Here is a 20,952-nt window from a genome sequence, read left to right on the forward strand (position 1 = left end):
CTTAGAAAAGGGTAAATGGGCTGCAAATGGGACCAAAAGAGCAAGCAAGCTGCTGGGTGACCATGACCCTCAAACTCTCCTAGTGTAGTCACACAACTAGTCCCTCAATACTTTAAAACTTGCTGTTGGCCACCCAAAGTGTAAAGCAGCATGTAACAGCACCCTTTGGTACATTCAGAAGGGAACTGGTAAGCCTGCTCCTAGGGACCAAGTGAAATCAGTTTAGCAAAAGCCTCCTCCTTGCCCAGGAAGGACTTTCCAGGTGGATTCATCAGCATTAGTTCTCCTCGCCTGGGTTTGCCACTCACGTGTTTTAAAAACTTAAAGCAAGTACTGCCAAGCAGGTAGCAGGGTTGAACTTGTCAAACATCTTTGTGTGGGATGTTCTGGAAATCCACATCACTAGTGGGCTCCAACAATGATGAGAAAAATTTTTTTAAAAGGTCCGTCATGGGATATTAAATGCAGAAATTGAAACATAGCCTCTGGCTCCGGCTATGGAAACAGCAGACTGTTGGGAGGGTGGATTTAGGAGAGTGATGCTCTTTGCTTTTTGTATTTTTGTTCTCTTTTCCAGGTTTGCTACTGATGAGCACAGCCTGAGGAGGAGGTGAGTTGGATGGACTTTGGGTATGTCCCTCCAGCACCCATACTGCTGCTCCTGTTGCTTGCACACATGGTGATGTGATTTCCCCCCTGAAATGTGCAAGTTCTCCTGATGCTTTGCCTCACAAAGTTGGTCTTGCCTGCCCGTATCCTGTTTTTCTCACTGCAAAGCTCCTGGCTTTAGGGGGTCACCTGGAGTGCTGTGTCTGCAAGCTGACAGCAGAGAAGGGTCTGTCACTGACCCCTTTTTCTGAAGTTGCTAGGGAGGGCAGGCAGATTCCTCCTGTAAACCCTTCTCAAGGTTTTGTTACTCCATCAGACATAGCAGCAGATCCTGGGAGCTTCCTGTTCAGATGGAGTCAGGTGAAATTCAGTCTCCCCAGGAAATGTTGCTTGATATATTTTATGGTTTAATGTTTGTCCTCTGTGAAGCATCTTCTTTTCATGCTAAATGTGCACCTATTACATGCATGGTTTATTTTCAAGTTCCTAGAGGAGACTGGAGGCTTGCTCTATCTAGCAGAGAGAAAAGCATCTCTCCAACACATTTCAAGTGAGGAAGCTCCCAACTTTAAGTGACTTCCAACCTAGGACCTAGGGAGGTGGGTGTTCCCTATATCTCCTGGAGGACTTGGCTAGAGGCCATGTGTGGGCTTTTCTTATATGCAGGCTATAAATATTAGCAAGTTAAAGGCCAGAATTAAAAACATTTTGGAAGGGCAGTGTGTTGCTTTTTCACTTGCTGGGGAAAGCATTTACCTCTGCACTTGTAGAAGTGACCTCCTGCAGTCACCCTGTGCATTTAAGAATCTTATCCCACTGTCAGTAAATTGTAAGAGTTCAATATTTCCACTCGAAAGTTTGGCTTATTCTACACATTTTTCATCAGCTCTGGGGTCCTGCTAAAAGAAGACAAAAAACACAAGCTGAACCTACCCTAGATTTTTACTTTGCCAATAAGAATATGGGAGAAACTTTGGACTTTATTGAAAAGTTCCTCCAGTCCTCCTGAATTTTAGTGCAAACTGTGTTTTCCAGTCTCCCTCACCTCTTGTTGAGCATCCCAGTGCTCAACCAGGGTTTTAATTTGGTTTCTTCCAAAGATGGGACATTTTGCAGGTAACTCACTGGGATGTGTAAGTGGACAGGGGTGGTGCCAAGAAGCTGGTGGTCCTGCCTGGGCTTTGTTCTTCTTGCAGCATCCGCAGAGGGATTTGCAGGATTGTGCTGCCATGGCACTCAGCGCACAGCAGGCGAGGGAGGCAGCACGTAGTCATTCATCATTTTGATCAAGCCTCCTGCTGGGAGCAGTGTGAGTTTCAAATGCTAAATTAAATGAAGCGGGACTGTTGTTGTTTCAAAAACAACTGGCCACAGTGACCGGTGTTGACACACATCTGAACAGCTGATGGGTCCCTGAGGAATTGAGAAGGAAGAGAGAGGTGGTGGAAGTATGAAAACACACCCCTGGAAAAGCAAATCTGATCCTGGAAGAGCAGGAGCAAAGAGGACCTTCCCTCCTGTAATCAAACTTCAGCATGAGGAATTCCCTGCTGAGAGAGGATCCATTTCAAAACAACATTCAAAAGAACATTTTTCAAAAGAATGAGCTCTTCAGCTGGAGAAAAGCCCTTTGCCATGGGGATGTTTGCAGTGCCGAGTTTGCCTCTTTGGGTACTGACAGCAGCCAAAATCAGTAGGGGGAAAATTTTGAAAGCATCAGACCCTGTTTCCATGCTCCCAGTTTTCTCTTGTGAAGAATCTGACACTGTGGAATTGATAATCTCCTCTTCTTCTGTGAAAACCGAAAAGCCCAAATAAAGTTCCCAAGAGAATGAAAAAGAAACATGCAGATGATGATGGCAGAAATTTGTTCTTGCCCCGAGCTGCTATGGAGATCATATGCTGTCTCCTGAGCAGTGGAGATCAGGGCACCAGTTTGTCATCCAGGTGGCCTGACCAACAGCATCCCCAGTACAAACCAGTCCCGGCCATGAGAGGCTCATGGGAAAGTGCAAGGCAGGTTGCTTTCCCTTGACGCTTGTTTGAGGCTTGCAAGATAAATGTTGGATTTGAATGACTAGACTGTGGGCAGCCAGCACAGAAAATCAATTAAAATACCAAGTGGCTTAGAAACAGGAGCTTTAATTACTCCACAGACAGGTCTTTAAAGGGAAAAGAAACCATCACCCTTGAGTGAGACCTCCTCTGCCCTTCAGGTTTTTTTCCCCAGTACATCTGAAATGGATCTCAGGACACCCCTCCAGCTCTTATTTATCCCAGGCTCCTGGCAGGGATATCCCAGGTTGCAGGGGGCTGGTGGTGTCTGGTCTTTAGCATCTGGGTGGCAGAGAGGGCTCAAAGCTCCTGAGAGGCAGCGAGGCAGGGTGGCTGAGCTCTGTGGCTGAGGCTTTAGGCTTTTCAGGTGGAGTCAAGTTGTCTCTCAGCAGGACCTGAGGCTCAGCAAAGCACTTCATTTATCAGTGGATTGAGTCTGCAAGCCTGGGAAACAAAAAGATGCCCCTCCCTCTCTAAATCAGCCCCAATGCTGTTCCCTGCATTGTTGCACAACCAAAGCAAGCAAGCTAATTATACACCGAGTGTGGAAAGTATAGAACAAAACAAAGCCTTGGTGAAACTCTTGCAGGCTTTCCAGGTGCCTGTCCACATCAATGTGCTGCTGGGAAGTACATGGAGTAAAATAAGGCTCAGTGGGAGCCAGCCAGGGAATGCTCTCTGCTCCTCCTTTCTTTTCCCAGCCTGGTAGAAGAGTCTTGGGACACGAGGTTGCTCTGCAGGATGTGCTGCTGGCTGCCAAGAGAATGAAAGAGCTTGGTTTTATCTTTATATAACTTTGGGGATAGGGGGGAAGGGAAAGGAAAGAGAAGCCTGGCTTTATGCTCTGCATCAAAAGTTTGGATGTGTAAACTTACAGCTCTTCTTTCTGACTGCCTGCAACAAATGATTCCAAGTTTTCCTGGGGGTTGCTGCTCAATTGTCATTTCCCCACCCCAAAAGGGAGGCAGAAGGATTTGGGATTTATATACCTCGTGTAGAGGGAAAATGATGAGAAAGGAATCTGCCTGGAAAGAGAAGAGGAGACTTCTGCCTGGCTGTGGAGAGGGAGAAATTTATAAATATCCCCTGCTGACAGACCAGTGAGTTATTGAACTCCCCGCACAGCCTGGATGGGCCTGTGCAAAACTGGAGGAGATTCACTGGGGGTCTTTCTGAAGGGGACTTGCACCCTTGACCACTGCTCTGGGAATGTGCTCCTGGCCTGCTTTGCAGCAATGCAGGTCTTGGTGTGTTGGCATCATGGTCTGTGCTGGCTTGGTAGGTGGCTTCTCGTGGGTGCTGGAGCCAGAATGGGGGAGCTGCAATGGAGACGTACTGTGCTGCCAGCTCTTGTTGTTGTTGAGAAGGTCCTGCAGCATCTGGTGTTGTTTCCTGCTATTAGCTGCATGGAGATGTGATGTTCTCTGTTTGCACTTTTCCCTTCTACAGAAAGTTTCCATGCTTAAGGCTGCCAAAAACATTTTGGAAGCAAAGAGCTGAGCTCACCCATGGGCTTAGGAACAAGAAGGAAGAGCAGTGAGAGTCCATTGCTGCAAACATCCAGGGAAAGGACCAAACCCTCCTTCTGTGTCCCTGAGGAAGGGATGATGCTGCTTTGCACAAGGGAAACAGGACAGAGACTCTCTCAAGTCTCTTCCATGTCTGCTGTTGGGGTGTGCACTACCCCATGCTCATTGAATGGCTTGGGTTGGAAGGGACCTTAAAGATCATCTAGTTCCAAGTCCCTGACATGGACAGAGACACCTCCCATTAGCCATCCAGCCTGGCCTTGAACACTTCCAGGAATGAAGAAGCCACAGCTTCTCTGGGCAACCTGATGTCTCACCAGCATCACGGCAAAGGATTTCTTTCTGATATGCAATCTAAATCTCCCCTCTTTCAGCTTGAAACCCCCTCATCCCATCACTCCATGCCCTGGTCAGAAGCCCCTCCCCAGCTTTCCTGTAGCCCCTTCAGGTACTGGAAGGCACTCTAAGGGTCTCCACCGACCCTTTTATTCTCCTCATATGCTTGGCTGATGTGCCTGGCTCGCTTGCAGCTGAGACCTTTGGAGGGTGTTGCTTGGGTGCCAAGCAGCTGTGTGCCATCTCCCAGTCCCTTATCTGGGGTCAAACCACTTTGGGCTACTCCCAGTGCCACAGAACCACCCAGGATGTGCAGTACCTGGGATGTGCAGTCCAGTCCGAATGCGGCTGCGTTGCTGGCTAAGGGAGCTTCCCCTGTGCCGGATCCAAGAGATGACATTGCAGAAACAGGCTAGGTCAAAATAAATTGCTTTCTGGCATTCTGAGATTATCTAAACCCTACCTTTTCCCTGGATGAAAGGGAACAAAGGCTCAGGAAAGAGCCTGGAATACCATTTCTTCGAGTCACTGGAGCTTATTAGGGGCGAGGGTAAACAAAGAGATTTGGGGTTAATTTACTTAGGAGGGGGAGGAGGAAAGAACAAGATGCTGTTTTTTAAAGCCTGCCACTTCTTCTGTCAATAACAGCAGGCTGTCACAGGCAGCAGTCTTTTCAGCACATCAACTGGCAGCCCTCAGTGGTTTCTCTAAGGGCTCACTGATTTTACCTGGACTCTTTTCCAGCTCAGCACCTGCCCTGTTGATTAAAGCTGCAGTGGTGCTGCCTGGTGCTGCCTGGTCACTTCTGACAGGGCAATGCAGGGATGTGACTCAGCCCTGCCTGCTGGGGGGGCTTTTTTCCACCCCTTGTGTTGCATATTCCTCTGCTCTTGCCAGCTGCTTGGCAGCAGATGTTGACAGACTTTTGGAGAAGGAGGGCACTGGGTGTTTTTGGAGCTAGCAGGCTCCAAGTTTGCTTGTAAATCCCTGTCCTGGGTGCATATGGCTGTTGGCAGCAGGCTGGAAGCTGTTGGAAATACCACCTCTGATACTGTGTCCAGTCTGGGCTCCTGGTGCTGACCCCATCCTCAGCAAACTGTGCTTCTCTCCTGAGGAGGCAGCTGCGTGCTGAGGGATCATCAAATGGTTTGGATTGCAAGGGACTTGAAAGACCATCTAGCTCCAACCTCCCTGGCCATGGGTAGGGACACCTTCCACTACACCAGGTTGCTCCAAGACCCATTCAACCTGGCCTTGAAAAATTCCAGGCACGGGGCAGCCACAGCTTCTCTTGGCATCTTGGGCCAGGGTTTCACCACCTGCACAGAAAAATTTCTTCCTAATGTCTAGACTAAATCACCCTCCTTCAGTTTAAAGCTATCACCCCTTGTCCAAACACTCCATGCCCTTCTAAGAAGTCTCTGCCCAGGTTTTATGGAGCCCCTTCAGGTTCCAGAAAGTGCTCTAAGGTCTCCCTGGAGCTTTCTCTTCTCCAGGCTGAACAACTCCAACTTTCTCGGCCTTTCCATACCAGAGGTGCTCCAGCCCTCAGAGCATCAACACTGTACAGAAGCAGCAACTAGTAAGCCTAGATGTGGATAAAAAAAAAAAATTAAAAAATATATTTTTGTTTAATGAGTGTGTTTAGTGACCATGTGTGGGAGTCCTTATGATATGGGATTGTTTTCTCTGGTTAGGGGTGCATGGCAAAGAAAAGTCTTCTCCTGACTAGCATGCTGAGCCTCCTTAGCTGGGGATTTTCTTTAAAGTTTCATAAGATCCGCTTTCTCATGCCTCTGGCTGGTGGAGCCAGGTGACTGTGAAGCTTTTTAGTCCTTATTCTACCATAGAGAAGTTCACTCTGAAGGATCAGAAAAGAGAGGGACAGACTGAGAGAAAACCAAATATATTTTTTTTAAATCTTATGGGTTTGATATGCTTGAAAATTTGCCATAGTGCATTCCTTTTCAAAACGGATGTAGTACCATGTTAATGCCACATGTGGAGAGCCACAGCATGAAGGAGAATTCCTTGCTCTGAGCTTCCAAGCTGTGGACTGAATAAAATCCTTCTTTCTTTTTTTTTTTATTTTCCCTTTTTTTTTTTTTTTTTTTTTTTTTTTAATTTCTTTTCTGAACTCACTATAGTGAGTGCTTTTCTGCTTAGGGAATAAAAAGATAGGTCTGTGACTTAAAGATAAACCTTTAGGTCTCTCAGCAAAACCAGCTCCTGCTGAGATCATGGCAAGTGCTGCTCTGAGGATGCTCAGTATCTGCTGGAGTGGGGCAGATCTGGGCCCACCCTCCCAGGAAGGAACCCTCATCAGGGGGTCAGAGGAAATGGTCACTCTCGCCTGATGTAAAATTGAGAGCACTTTAATGGAAATGCCTTGTTTTAGCAAAGAAAAATCTAGCCCCTTTCATTTCTCTCCTTTCCTGCCCCCAGTTTGCAGTGGCACAGTGGATTAGCCTGATCCTCTGGTGGCTTCCAGCTGCCCGTGGGACTCCTTAGAAGGAAAGACCATACAGGAGCATCATGGCCCAGGCATCTGGGTTGCCTGGTCCCTTGCCAGGTGAGTTGGCAGGAAACTGCATATCACTCCTTTACATCCTCCATGGGGTCTGATGGGCGTTTGCTGCTCAAAACATTTTGGTTCTGTTTGTTTGTCAGTTTCTGAGGAACAGCTTGGGCAGGAGGTTCCTATCTTCCACTAGGGAATGCCCAAGGCTGGCAGAAACTGTGAGGGGATATGTGGGAACAATCTCCTGGGGTTTCTAGACCTGAATTTTGTAGTTGGAGCGAATACTTCCATGTGGGCTGAATCTTAAAAGGATCATCACTTGCCTATCATCATCTAGTGGTAAAACTGGTCTTTCCCCACCCTCCAAGTCTGGGCAGAGAAAGCCATGTTAAAAGCAATCCCTCTGTTTTGTCCGTTGGTACATGAAAACCAAAACCTTCTGGGAGAGATGAAGATGAAAGTCACCTCTTCAGGTGGATTCAGAGCTTTCGGAGAGAATCCCAGTTCTCATCCAAAACTAATATAGAGAAAATTTCCCAGGGAAATATCAGCATGGGCTGGAGAGCGTTAAACTGGAACTTCACACCAATTAATAGCCATATAATTACACCATGTCCCCTCCTACTTGCTGCTGACTTCCCCATGTAATTTTCTTTTAATTTCTGCTAAATAGGCACGTGTGAAGGATTAGTTCCTCAGTGTGCTCCTTGAATTTGATATGTAGTAGGCTTAACTGTAAGGGAAACTTAGATGTGCTCCATCCATCTTGGGTGAGCCAGCATAGAGCAGGGAGGGACCAATGCTGCATCTCAGCTCTTCAGGGAGCATCATAGAGAAGCATCAGAAGCTTCATGGGAAAGCTTAAGGGAAGAGGAGGAAAAAAAATGCCAAGGGTAGAGAGAAAAGGCAAAATGGTGAGTAGATCTGGTAGCTGGTTTGCAAAAAGCCAGTGGCTTTTCCTCACTCTTCCCCCAGATCCTTGAAAAAAAAAAAAAAAAAGGCATCTTCTCCATCACCTGGAAGAGTCCTCCTGTGCCAGCCCTGATGTAAAAGGCAGAGAAGCTTACTTTTGCTATACCAACTCCAAGGAGGAAAAAAAAAAGAAAAGTTGGAACCGGAGACTTTCATGTAGATTAAATTAAAATAGTATGCAGGGTCTGTTTTGGTTCCTGGGCATGAACATCATATCAACTCTCCACTCCGGTTGCTGTCTGATAACAGCGGTACCCACAGGCTAGGCTCAGTGTGATATGCAAAAAAAAAGGGAAAGAAATAAAAAATCAGCCACCTCATGTCACTTGGCAAATGTAATTTCAGGTGTCTGAGCCTCTCTCATTACTCCCTGGCTCCCAGGTAATTAATTCTGCAGCAGGAAAAGCCCAAATGCCTGACGGAGTTGTGCTGAAAGCAGTGGTGGTGGAAGCTGGGGGCTGCACCTTTAGCAAGCTCCCATCTGTGTCACCGTGGGTCCTGCCCAAGGAACTGAGGGATCTGACCCTGAGAAGGTGACATGGCAAGACTGGAGACCCAGAGCAAGGTTGCTGAGTTGGCACCACAGGAAGATGAGTCCCCCTTTTGGGAATATCCCCTGAGGATGGGTGGAAATGGGGCTGCTGAGGGTGTCCTGCCCTTCCATTAACTCTCCCTGTGCAGCACAGGGAGTGCTCAGCCCCTTGAAGATGTCCCATGTCCCAAGCCTTGCATCAGCCATAAAGTGCAGGTTTGGTGCAGGTAGGTTTAAAGCCTTGCAGGGTTGGCACACAAACCACCTGGAGCAGCTTCTTCTGGGCTATGGCACCCTTTGCAAGGGCCTCTCCCTGATGCACTTGTGAAGTAATTAGATAACTGCTGCCAGCAAGTAGGGGTATTTAATAAGTATGCTAATTGGTATTGACCAACATGTGGCAGGCACTTTGTCAAGTGTCCATTAGAAGTACCTGAGGACTGCTGGAGACAGGAGAGGCCAGTGGTGAGACCTGGAGGTGGGGATCCAAGGAGATACCAGCACCTCTTGTCTGGGCAGGACCCGAGAGCTCTGGCAGAGATGGGTGAGCACAGGAAGTACAAGGTCCTCTTCATCAATGTCATAAGCATGCAGAGTTTTGCCTATGATTTGGTCAGGATCAGCTATGGGTCCTGTGTTCTGTTTATGTCCCCAGAGGGTAGGGGTTGGGATTTAACAGGATTAAAGGCAATTGTTGCTGTCTGGGTTCCATAAGGCAGGGTTAGGGCAGACCTGAGGGGACCATATCTGAGGAGGAGAGAAACCTTGCCTTTGAAGGTTTTTGTCCATTCTGTTCACAGGAAAATTTCTCTGACCAGCCCTCTTCCCCAGAGTATAGATTGCAGAGGTCACATGGTGCTGGATAACCAGAGTAGCCAAAAAGGCCAATTTTTCCCCCGTAGCAGCAGACATGGACTTGATGCTATGCAGACAGCACCTTCAGCAGTCTTCCCCTGACCTGTGGACACTGCCAGCAAGAATTTCATCCCCAACAAAGAGAATGGTAGAAGGTTCATCCACCCAGACTTTCAGGTATGTATCTCAGCTAGTTGCCTTCCACATGAGCAGTGTAGGGAGTAGGAGGAGCAGGTTCTGAGATGGTAACAGCTGATACCACCTTGGTTCTAGTGTTGCCCAACCCTCCTGTGTGGCCAAAGATTCTTCCCTGGGTGCCTCACCACTCTCTTCCCAACCACATTTGCAGATGTTTGGCTCTGGGCTGTCTTTCACCCCAAGATGGGTCCAGCTCCCACACTAGCTGATCCCCATGGTGATTCCCAAAAGTGGCTCAGATGCTCTCATTTGCCTCAATTGGTTTATTTATTGCCACCATTAAATAATTTTTTTGGGGTAGGAAGGACAAGTCTCCTGAGACTGTCTGCATGCTGGAGACCATTACTACATTGGTATCTGGAAGCATCAGTGCACAAAACCCCCTTGCTGCTCTCAGTCTGGAATGATTAATTAACTGGCACCATTTGAAACTGCAGTCCAGTGTCTCTGTTGTATAATGAGGCTGACCTTGGAACATCTTAAAGCTCTTCTTGGAGTAGAAGGGGCTTGGCTACTGCTCAGACCCCAAAACTACCCCAAATACACCATCTTTCCCTCAGGAGGGGCCTGGGCAATGTATGTAAAGGTCACCCTTCTTTCCAGGTGGTACCCATGGGCTCCTAACTCCCTCCCAGCTGAGGACAACAAGGTGGGCTACTGCCCCCATTGGCTGCTCCATGATGGTTCCTGGGGCTGTAAGTTTAGCTGAAAAGCCAAAGTAGAAGCTTGTGATGGTCCCTCTTGACTTGGCCCAAATTCAGCCTCTGAATCCTCTTTACAAGAGCAGAAGAGAACAACCTTTGCCTTCTCCAGGCTGTGCAAGCACTTGTAGCTGGTCCTAGAGCACAACAGCAAGTGAAAAAGAAGCAGGAGCTGTTTGTTTTTCTGTGCTGTTGGGAGCATGTTCCTCACTAATACAGTGACCTAATGTCATTCTTATTGATTTTGAGCTATATATCTATATATAGACACACACATGGGGAAAGACATGCAGTGCAGAAAATACAAAATCCTGAACTCCTGAAGGGGCAAAAACTGTTTCCTCCAGGTTGGTTTTCAAGTTCAAGGAAAAGAAAGAGCACACAGAAGGCTCTACCAGCTCCCAGTCTGTGAAATGGGTCCCCATTCCCAGCCCCAGCAGCGTCCTCATGGTTTATGTTCTATTTCAGTAGGTGCTCTTTCCTAGTCCCAGGGCTGGACTGCCCAAGGACATCACTTTCTGTTTGACTCCTTCCCTTCCCAGAATATGCAAAGTGGGAAGAGAAAAGCTCCAGCAAATTAGGCAGAACACTTTATCTGACAGGCCAGCGCTCTCCCGGATAAAGGAACAAACAGAGTTTGTCTTGTGGTCAGGGTGACACTTTGCCACAAAAGAAGAGCAGGGAGAAGTTAATTAAACTATAAAGAAACCATTTATTAGAAAAGGGAAGTAAGACATGGCTTTTCTTCAATACGGAAGAAAGGTTCATTATAGAGGGAGACCGTTCCTTAGCAGTTAATAAACTGTTTTCTCCCACCTGGCTTTGAGAAATGGCTACTGGAGTGGCCATGGCTCATTTTAATGTGCAGCTTTACAAGGTGTCCATGGCTTGTTGGCTAAAACGCTTTAGAAAAACAGCTGTTCCTGAAAAATAGGGAACTGGAGAGCTTGGCAGGTTGGTAACTGAAGGCAAAGCCTTTGAGGGGATTGTTTTCCATTTGCCCTGCCTCTACATCTGCCATGCAGTCCCTCCTGTGCTCATTTCCTGCTGGGACATCCTGGTGGCATGCTCTGTCACCAGCCAGCCAGCCCTTTCTCCATCTATACCTGCAGCAAGAGCCAGGAGTTGTGCACTGACCAGGAGCCCAGTCAGGAAACTGGCTGGAGAACATGTGGAATGGTTATTCCAGATGTTCTGGCAGGGACAACCTTTTCCCACTGAGTACTGAAACTTTAAAGAATTCATTGCCACTGGATGCACTTTATAATTCTTATTCATCAACCTGGCTGCATCTCCCTGAATCTGGGGAGTCCAGGTGAGTCCAGGGCTAAAAAATATGAAATAACAATGTTTGCTGGCAGCTCTGACTTAATACCATAAAGATTAAAATACAGCCAGCCTCCAAGAATGGGGAAAGGACCTTATGATACTTAGTGAGCGGGTAATAAAACAGCAGATGAAATTCAAGGCTGCTAAATGAAAAACAATGCACAGGGGAAAAATCATTCTAACTTTGCACATACAGCAACGGTCTCTGAACTGGCTATCACTGCTCAGGAAGGAGATCTGAGGGTTATGCTAGAAATATCTATCAAAATGAGAGCTCATGCTCCACAGTATCCCCCCAAAATAAGTATAATGATAGGAATTAGAAGGAGGTAAGAGAGGATGAAATGGGGAATGCTACTATGCTGCTTAATGAATGCCTGGTATAGCTCACCTTGAGTAATTTGTGAGTAGGTCTGATTTGCCCATATAAAAAAGTGGATGAATTATTTACTGAGGGCAAGGATTGATAAAAACAAGTCTAGATATGAAATCATGTGTATTGTGGTGCTGAATGATTAATTTGCAATGATTGCTCAGTACCAGAAACACTCCATATCAGGAGGACAGAACTAGAGAAGTTCCAAGACAGGCAAAGGTAAATGGTGTACCCAGCACCCAGTTAAAAAGTAGGACTGACTACCATGGGAAATTATAGGTGGTGAATGCTTAGGCAGGCTGGGAAAGTGGTTGGATATTTTAACAGGAAAAAAAAGTGACACAGTTTGTGATGAAAGGGTCATTTGTCCCCACCACAGCACAGGGTGGTTGCGTGGTTTGACAGACAACAGGAGTTGGAACTTGCCATGTTATACCACAGGAACTGATGGTCCCATCCAGATGGTGGCTTTGGCTTTCTGCTTTTTCCGCCTCCATCCAGTCCTGCTAAGCTCATTTTGGAGTCTTCAGAATTGCTCCATTTGGCCAAGCCCAGAATTCAACATAATTATTATTTCTACTGCAAGGATTTCAAGAGTGTGCTGAAGGCCTTCATGGTGTTTTCCCTCTAGTGCAAATGGATTGGGACCAAACCAGCTCCTGACCCCCTAGCTGGGCTGCTCTCTCCTCAGGGTTAGGTGGGAGATGGGGTGTCCTCCCTGGCTGCAGGGGTGGGGGTGAGCAGAGCCTGGTCAGGCTTTGACAGCTGCGGAAGTTCTGGGAGTTGGAAGGTGATGCCCCATTCCTCAGTGGAGTTCAGCTGCCAGAAATAACCTGCCTGACAGGCCGCTTTATGGCTGAGCAACCAGGCTGAAATTCATATCCTCCACTTACCAAAGAATAATGAAACATTTCCTGAGATGGCAATAAATACCTCCTGCTGTCACAACACTTCCCAGTGCCTCTTCGATCCAAGAAAATGTTTTAAAACTCAGCAAAGTGGGAGTATTTTTAAACACCTCTCTACTTGCTGGTTGTAGTTGCCCTGGCTGCTCCTGGTCAGGGTGGGGAGGAGCAGCCTGATGGGGTTTGTGGCTCGCTGGGGACCCCAAAATCGGGTGCTGGGGAGAAGGGGGGGGGGAGGGGGGGGAGTAGGGGGAATGAGGGGTGAGTTCCCTTCTGTAGGCTGGATGGCTGTGCTCCATCTTCCTCCCACCTGGGGCCTTCACCCCTGAGGCTTATTAAAACAACATGAGCAAGTAGCTTATTGGTTGCAAGGGATCAATAACACCTGGATTGTGTTCTACAGTCTCAGAAGGTCTGAATAATGTGGGACAAGGAGGGGATCTGAATAGTCATCTCTATGGTCTGATAGCTCTCTCCATGCCATAGGTCCATGGGTGAGGATCATTTATCAGGGCTACCCTCTCCCTCCATCCTCGGTGGCTGCAATGAATCAGTCACTGTGACATGGAGCAAGGCACCACCTGCTTGCTTATGGTGTCATGTCCAATTAGCAGTGCTTAATGAAGAAGAGGTGAGCCAGGCAGATTTACACAGGTGCTTAGGTGGCTGCCCTGGTGTTAAGGAAGCAAAGCTGTTCTTGAAAGGTGTCCTTGAGCCAGGAGGATGGCTGGGAGAAAAACTCCTTCTCCACAGGCTGATGGAAAAGGAGAGGTTTGCAACCATTTTGTTCTGGTCCAGAGGAGCTGTTTCCCAGTCTGGAGTTCCCAACATAAGAAGGACACGGAGCTCTTGGAGTGAGTTCAGAGGAGACTAAAGGTGGTCAGAGGGCTGAAGCACCTCTGGTATGAAGAGGCTGAGAGAGTCGGGGTTGTTCAGCCTGAAGAAGAAAAAAGCTCCAGAGAGACCTTAGAGCACTTTCCAGTACCTGAAGGGGCTCCAGAAAACCTGGGGAGAGACTTCTTAGAAGGGCATGGAGTGTCTGGACAAGGGGTGATGGCTTTAAACTTGAAGAGGGAAGGTTTAGTTTAGACATTAAGAAATTCTTCAGTATAGGGGTAGAGAAATGCCTCTCAAATTTCCCCGAGAGGCTATGGCTGCCCCCTCCCTGGAAGCATTCAAGGTCAGATTGGATGGGTCCTGGAACACCCTGGTCTAGTTGGAGGTGTCCCTGCCCATGGCAGGAGCTTGGAACTAATGGTCTTTAAGGTCCCTTCTAACCCAAACCAGTCTGTGATTCTATAATGTTTTGTAATGTTTTTCTGTTCAAGTGATTTAGGGGGTGGGAATGGCTGTTTCCAGAAGAGCTCTTCTTAATCCTGCTTGGGAAGGGGTGACCTCTTCCCCACAGCACTAGCATCTTCCAGAATGGGGGTGTATTTTGGAGGCATTCTGTTGTAACATGGATTTTTCTTACTGGTACACCAAAATCCAGCCAAGTCTGAGTCTCCCCACTCTCCCGTGACCACTGAATCAGTGGCTTGGGGAGTGAGGAGGGGGAGGAAAGCATTTCCCTCTTTCTCTATAGACTGGGTTTTGAATGCGAAGCAGGAATAAGAGGTCAATTTGTGCTCTTGGTATCACTCAGCATTTTATGTCTTTGGTAAAGTTGCGATTGTTATCAAGGCTATCAAAATCTCCAGAGTCTGAAAATCAAGGTGAAAGCTTGCTTTCATGGATTATTTCCAGTCACTTTTCTTCTGGCTCTGCTAAAAATAACACAGGAATGGCTTTCTTCGAACTTTCCTATTCCCTCCTGGCTGGAATGGAGAAGGTCAGGAGCATGCAAGTGAAAAAAGGAATGGGGGAAGGAGCCATGGCAAGCTCTCCACATGTATGGGTTTGGTTGAGGTTGCTTGCTGGTTGGTTTGTTTTTTTGGGTTTTTTTCTTTCATTTAAACCTAATTAACTTTCCTTCAGTATTTCTGTGTTTTCTGCAAGCTGATGCTAAGATGGGGTATTTCAGTCCATCTGGAGCAGGGAACTTTGCCATTTTAAACTGTTTCCTTTTGGAGTTCATTAGAAACATCCCCCAAATCTAGAGGTTGGTGCCACAATATTGGCCCCTGTGTCTTTTGAACCTTTATCCAAGCCCTTGGAATGATGCTGTGTTGTTCACCTTGTGTTAGGAGACCTGACCCTTCTCTGGGCGTTGTTAATTGGTGTTGCTCAGAATTAACAGAGTAATAGTTTCTCCCCAGAAAAAGGGAAAAATAAGAAACCTGGTGCTAAAGCCAAGTGGGGAGGCATTGCAGCTGAGAAATGTGACAGAGATTTCAGCTTGTTACAGAACCCCTTCAGCTGCAGGTTTGAGTTGTGATGCTGTGATGCTGTTTTTCAAGCAAGGGGATGATGTGACATTGTTTCCTTCAGCTGTTCATCAGTGGGACTTTGCTTACTGCCATGGCTCAGTCTCTGATGGACACCCTCCTGCCCTGGGAGCAAAGGGAGAGCTCTTTCCTCAGCTATGGCTTTTCCAATAATTCCCTTTTTTTCCAATCCTGGCTCACATATGTCTCTTTCCTTTATAAATTATTATTCTATTCTGAGCGTAAAAAGCTACCTTTCCCACCCAGCCATTCCATCCTTCTTGCTGGGCTCTGGCTGCAGTAGGAGAGCACACTGCAGCACTGCTGGTGCAGGAATTTCTGCCATGGCTTGGCTAATAAAAGCCTAATTCAATCACTTGAATGTACCTCGGGTTAATTAGAAGTGGAAACAACCTTTTATTTTGAGTTGAAATGTGCTCCTTGTGGAGCAGTGTGCAGGAACTCCTCATGGTCTGTAGGATCTTACATAGGACCCCCTCCTTCTTCCAACTAAATTCCTGCTTCTGGGTTGCCTCAGGGACACCAAAAGAGCTGAGCTGGCTCCTCATATAGAAGAGATGTCCCTGTAATAGAATCATGGCAGATTGGCTGCTGTGGAGCCAAGAAAGCTGGTCTGGTCCCATAGAAGGGAGGTCATAGCAGCTTCCTCAGATTGGTGGCATTACTAAGCTCTGCTGGCTGCTTTGTTCGTGAGTTACTGATATTATTGGATGCCCACCCCAGTGCCTATATAAATACAGAGTTGCTGACATGTGTTGTCCCAGTTTTTTCAGGAAGGGCTTTTCAGAAACATCTCCCAGAAGGTGAGAGTGGGAAAATCAGCAAGGGAGGTTTGCATTCCTCTAAGGCTTGCCATGCAAACATTAACTCGGGGCAGGGCTTGCTGAACAAGATGTTACAGGTTATTTCTAGCTAAGTCAGGCAAAGCCAGAGTTTCCCTACTGGTGTAAATGGTGCAAATCGGGCCCTGCTTAGGTTTTGAAGCAGCATCTGCAGAGCTGTGTAAAACGAGAGCCATTGGGGATGGCAAAGATGGTCCCAGGGGAGTTAAATGAGAGTTGCAGCTAAACCTTCAGTGACCTGAGACAGCAATAAACTCTTCAGCTGTGATGCCCTGGAAATAAGTAAGATATAGTCCAGCACAGGGCTGACATGATGGGAGAGCATCCCAAGGCAGTATCCTGTGGCATCCAACACCGGCATCCAATGCACCCTTCAGACAACAGCTGGACTGCAACACTCTGGGGCTCTTTCAGAAGCCTCTTCTGAGGTCATTGAAGGCATTAAATAATGCTTCATTAATTGAAATTCCCTCTGTCATGTAATGCACGGGAAGCAGCAGGTACACAGCAGCTCAAGTAGACTTTAAAAAAAACAAAAACAACACAACATGTGGAGGTTTTTTGCAAAATATCTGTTGTAAGGGTGAAATACCTGTTTATATACATATGTAGTCCATCAGCTCTGCCAAAACTGGGGTACCCCCTTGCTTCTCAACGGACAGGGCATGAGGACCCATAGGACAGCTGGAAGGGAAGGGAAAGGGAATGCAGGGCTGTATTTTGAGGGGGCAGAGCACTGCCACCATGAAGAGTTAAGACAGAGATGCAACCGTGTGATATATTCCCAAAGGTGGGAGCAAGGCAGGCACTTAGAGGAGATGCAGACATTATTGGAGCAGGTTGGGGGTGGGCACTTGGTCCCCTGCTCTTCAGGAACTAAAAGCTACTTATTTATAGAAGCATCTGATGGGCAGAAAGTGATGTCTGCTCCTCTTCCCCACAGGGGTACAAGTGACTGAGCGCAGTTTAGAGCAGCACTGATCCCATTTGGTCTTGCTGCTCCTCTCACTGCTTCCAGGTGATTCTGCTGGCAGGGCTTTGCTTTTGCTCCCTGGCTTCTTTGAGTGAGTTTGCAATGACATGGGAGAAGTTTGGCTTGGATAAGGAGATCAGAAGCAAGGCAATAAAATGAGTTATCATTACCTTGTGATTTAATGGCCTACCTCATTCTTAGACCAGGAAACCTTCTCTTCAAAATAATTTTTTTCATGTCGCTCTAGACTGCAGGGGTGCTCTTTTATATTTACACATTTTCTTTGTGTCTCCTAAGTGACATGCTGGCAGGCACAAGCAATGGTTCTTGGCCCCGATCCAGATGCACGTGCTTAGATCTCAAGTGCAGGGAATAATTCCCAGGGACGGATGGGATTGCTAAAGGCTTGGTGTTATCAGTGGCCTTGGATGGGTGCTCAGCCTGAGATCCTATCCATCGTGCTGAAAGTGGTCACTAAGCAGCTTGCTCCAGACAACATGAGCCCATGGATCATCTCAAGTGGTCACTCTGGTTGCTTGTTATTCCTTATTGGTAGTGTGTGACTGATCACTGAAATTACCCTCTGTTGCTTCTGCGCCCTGATTAGATTCCTGCAATTTCAGAAGAAGTGGGATAATAAATAACAAATCATGAGGAGTGAATAACAAGTGCCTCTGTTTGTGCCAAGAGCTCCTTCTTTGCATGCCGAAATGGGGCTTTATCTGCTGTTGCTCTCCTCTGCCCACGATTTTTTATTAGTGCCATGAGTTTAGGTGTCTTCTTCTTTTTTTTTCTTTCCAGCAGCATCTTGGGTTTTGCTGAAGCAAAGAGCTGTTTGCAACCTGTGTACATTAGCCAGGGTGGCTGGCAGCATTTGGCCAGCTCTGAATCCACAGAAAGGGCTTTAAAAGATGAGGAAAAAAACTCAAGAGAGAACTGGCCCTAATATTTTTTGTTCCAGAACTTTCTGCCACAATTAAACAGAGAATCAGATATGATCAAGCAGGTAGAAGAATGAAACAGAGTCTGGGCTCACTTCATGTTGCTACTTTTTGTCTTGGTGCACATGGGTGGGTACTGCTGCTGGCATCATGTTGGCTGTATTAGCAAAGGCCAGGAATTTTTTTTTTTAAGGTTTTTTTTCATCTGGTGCTTTCTGCCTGCTGTTGTCAGCTGTTGGGACAGTTGCCTCCCTGGGCCCCCTCTGCTTCAGTGTGTGTCCTTTGAAAGCTGGCAGCATCGCCTTTTCGGAAGCAAGCATAAAGCTAAAAATCTTCTCTAACTTTGCTGGAACGCTTTGAAGAAGTGACAGGAGAGGTAAAGTCGACTAAGCAGGGAGATAAATTGCCTTTCTCTGTCCACCAAACCAAAAATCCCTTCTCTGCATGGATAGGAAAGGTATTTTTTTCCCCCATGCTGGCCACCGTATTCAAAGTAGAGGTGGGTTCCCTTGGACAGGTGCTTGCTCCAGCAGCTCCTGCTCCCTGTGGAGCCAGGAGGACCTTTGTCACCAGCATCCATCGGCTGTTTTGGCACAGCTGCAGACAGATGTGCTGTTTAGCAGGACAAGGTTTAGCACAAAGTTGAGCAGGAGCAAGGCTGGAGGTACTGGCAGTGCTCCTGCAGGCAACTCTGTGAATACCAACCCAGCCCCAGCCCCTTCCCACCAGCAGCAAGGTACAGAGCTTGCAAAACCCAACTCGTGCTCTCAGCTCTGTGCACTGTAACAGCATTGCAGGCTCCTTCTCCCTCCTATTTTATTTTGTTTTATTTTCTCCCCAAGGACTTTTGCTTTTGAAATACTCTGTTGATTTTTTGATCTCTCCTCTACTTTTGAAAAGGCCGCCAGGAAAGTCTTGTCAGCAGTTTAAGAGAGAGATAAAAGGCAAAGGAGATTGTTAACGTGGGGATAGTGCCTGACATCTGGACAGGGCTAATGTGTGATAAGACAGGAGGGTTAGAGGCAAAGCTCCTGTGCTTGATCTCTTGCCAAGGCAGGGCTTGGACTTGATGGCTTTAAAGACATTGGTGTGGATGGAGCCCAAGTTGCCCAAATCCCAGCTCTGCGTGTGGATTGTGTCCCTGGAGGCCTGGGGTCCCCACTCTGATACTCACTGGAGTTAGAAGTCTTTTGGTTGACTTCAAAAGGGATGTAAATCCAGATTATCTACCCTGGCCATTTTGACTAGGGGAGATAAAAAATGAAAAAAGAAGCTGCTGCTTCAAACCTGCATCCCCAGGAGATGGATGATGCTCCTAGGACATGAAAGTAGCAGCCAGGGATCTGGGGGTGCTGATTTCCTTCCACAAAGCTTTGTGCCATACAGAGCTTCTGGGCCATTAACCCAAACCTCCAATGTGGAGGTGACTGGAGCAGGCACTAGGAATGGGTATCATGGTCTTGGTTGTTAATTTTTGTTTGTTAATTATTTCATTTATCTGGGTGATTTTCCTTTCCTCAGCTGAAGTAACTGGTTTTCATTAAAAAAACCACCAGGCAAATGAATAGAGTATGTTGGGTGCTAACTGGATCCCCTTCAGGGACTTTGAACACCCTTTGGCTCTGGTGAAGTTGAGAACTAGTGATTTCATACATTTTTTTTTTTAGTACATTATGTTCACCACCTCATCCAGAGCCCATGCACAGACCTGGTGGGGAGCAATCTCTGAATCCAGGGAGACTTTTCCTGCTTGGGCCCCATTTCTTGTTTCTGAAGACCTCCTCCTGCTGAGTCTTGGACAAAAGTTGAGGAAAAAAGCTCAGTGCTAGAGGACTTTTCCCTTGAGTGCAGAAGTCTCTGTGCAAGGAGAGGTCCCAGCAAAGAAATCAATGCTGAATACATGCTGCCTTCCTTTATTTTTGCTACATAACTATGATATGTGAGACAGATCTTTTTGTTTAAGGGCAAAAAAGGCAACTGTTAGCTTTGGAAATAATTTTGGCTACTGCCAACGTTCGAGAGAACTCTCCATAGGAGATGGTGGCTCAGATGAGTCTTTCTCTCCGTTTGTAGGTGAGAACAACTTCAGAACTTGAATCCAATATATAAAGGCAGGGAGGGAAATGTTTAATTGTCCTGACTCTGCTGCAGGCTGATAAGCTCACATTGATTTTCTGTAGCTAAGTCTCCAGAGTGTACGTGGTGGTGTGTGTGCATGGACGTGCACGAGTGTTTCTTGCTCCTTGGGTATTTCTAATCTCCCATTGTGTGGTGAGAGCTCAATGCTTCATCCAGAAAATGGCCATTCACAGCACAAGTTTTTGTATTTATTCCCCCCCCCAACTCCTTTTCATCCTTTCTATTGGATTCCTACAAACTTTCCATCGGAGTGGGGAGAGAGGCACAGGAAAAGATTTGCCTCCACCAACATAGATCCCTCAGCCTAAGGCTCAAAGGCAGGTTCATGGTCACATCATTTGAAACCATCTAACCCAGGGGTCTAATCCCTGTTTTTTTTCTACTTGTAAGTGCAAACACATATAAAGTCATTTTCCAAGTGGAGCTTTATGAATAGCTTGAACTATTTCACACTGCAGAAGCAGAAAAAAAATATTCAGGTAACTTTTTATTTATTTTGAGAGTTTGTTGGAAAGAAACAAAAAAACATGGTAAGAATGAATGGTCCAGCAGGTTTTATAGCTCATCTCTGAAGCCTACAAGCTCCAGAAATGTCTACCTTAAATCTGTCTATCTCATCTGAGCTTCCAAATCCAGTAAGATTTTTTTCCAGCACTAATTATAAAAAAAATGGGTCTGTATGCAGTGATGGAGAAATGTCCAGACAAGTCAAATGGGAGACAAGCAGTGTTCATATGGAGGGGTAGGAAAAA

The 20,952-nt window shown here is 46.8% G+C and overlaps 1 long non-coding RNA gene across 1 annotated transcript in view; it reads left to right on the forward strand.

Moving 5' to 3' along the window:
- LOC139798045 (uncharacterized) overlaps window positions 1–9,581 on the forward strand; it is a 74,305-nt gene extending 64,724 nt beyond the window's left edge. Inside the window, exons 3-4 of the long non-coding RNA XR_011726680.1 lie at window positions 6,975–7,101; window positions 9,355–9,581. This is a non-coding gene — a long non-coding RNA (uncharacterized lncRNA). The remainder of the gene's footprint in view (window positions 1–6,974; window positions 7,102–9,354) is intronic.
- Window positions 9,582–20,952: the final 11,371 nt, after the last annotated feature.

This window comes from Heliangelus exortis, chromosome 7 (assembly GCF_036169615.1).
Source record: "Heliangelus exortis chromosome 7, bHelExo1.hap1, whole genome shotgun sequence".
Lineage (NCBI taxonomy): Eukaryota > Metazoa > Chordata > Aves > Apodiformes > Trochilidae > Heliangelus > Heliangelus exortis.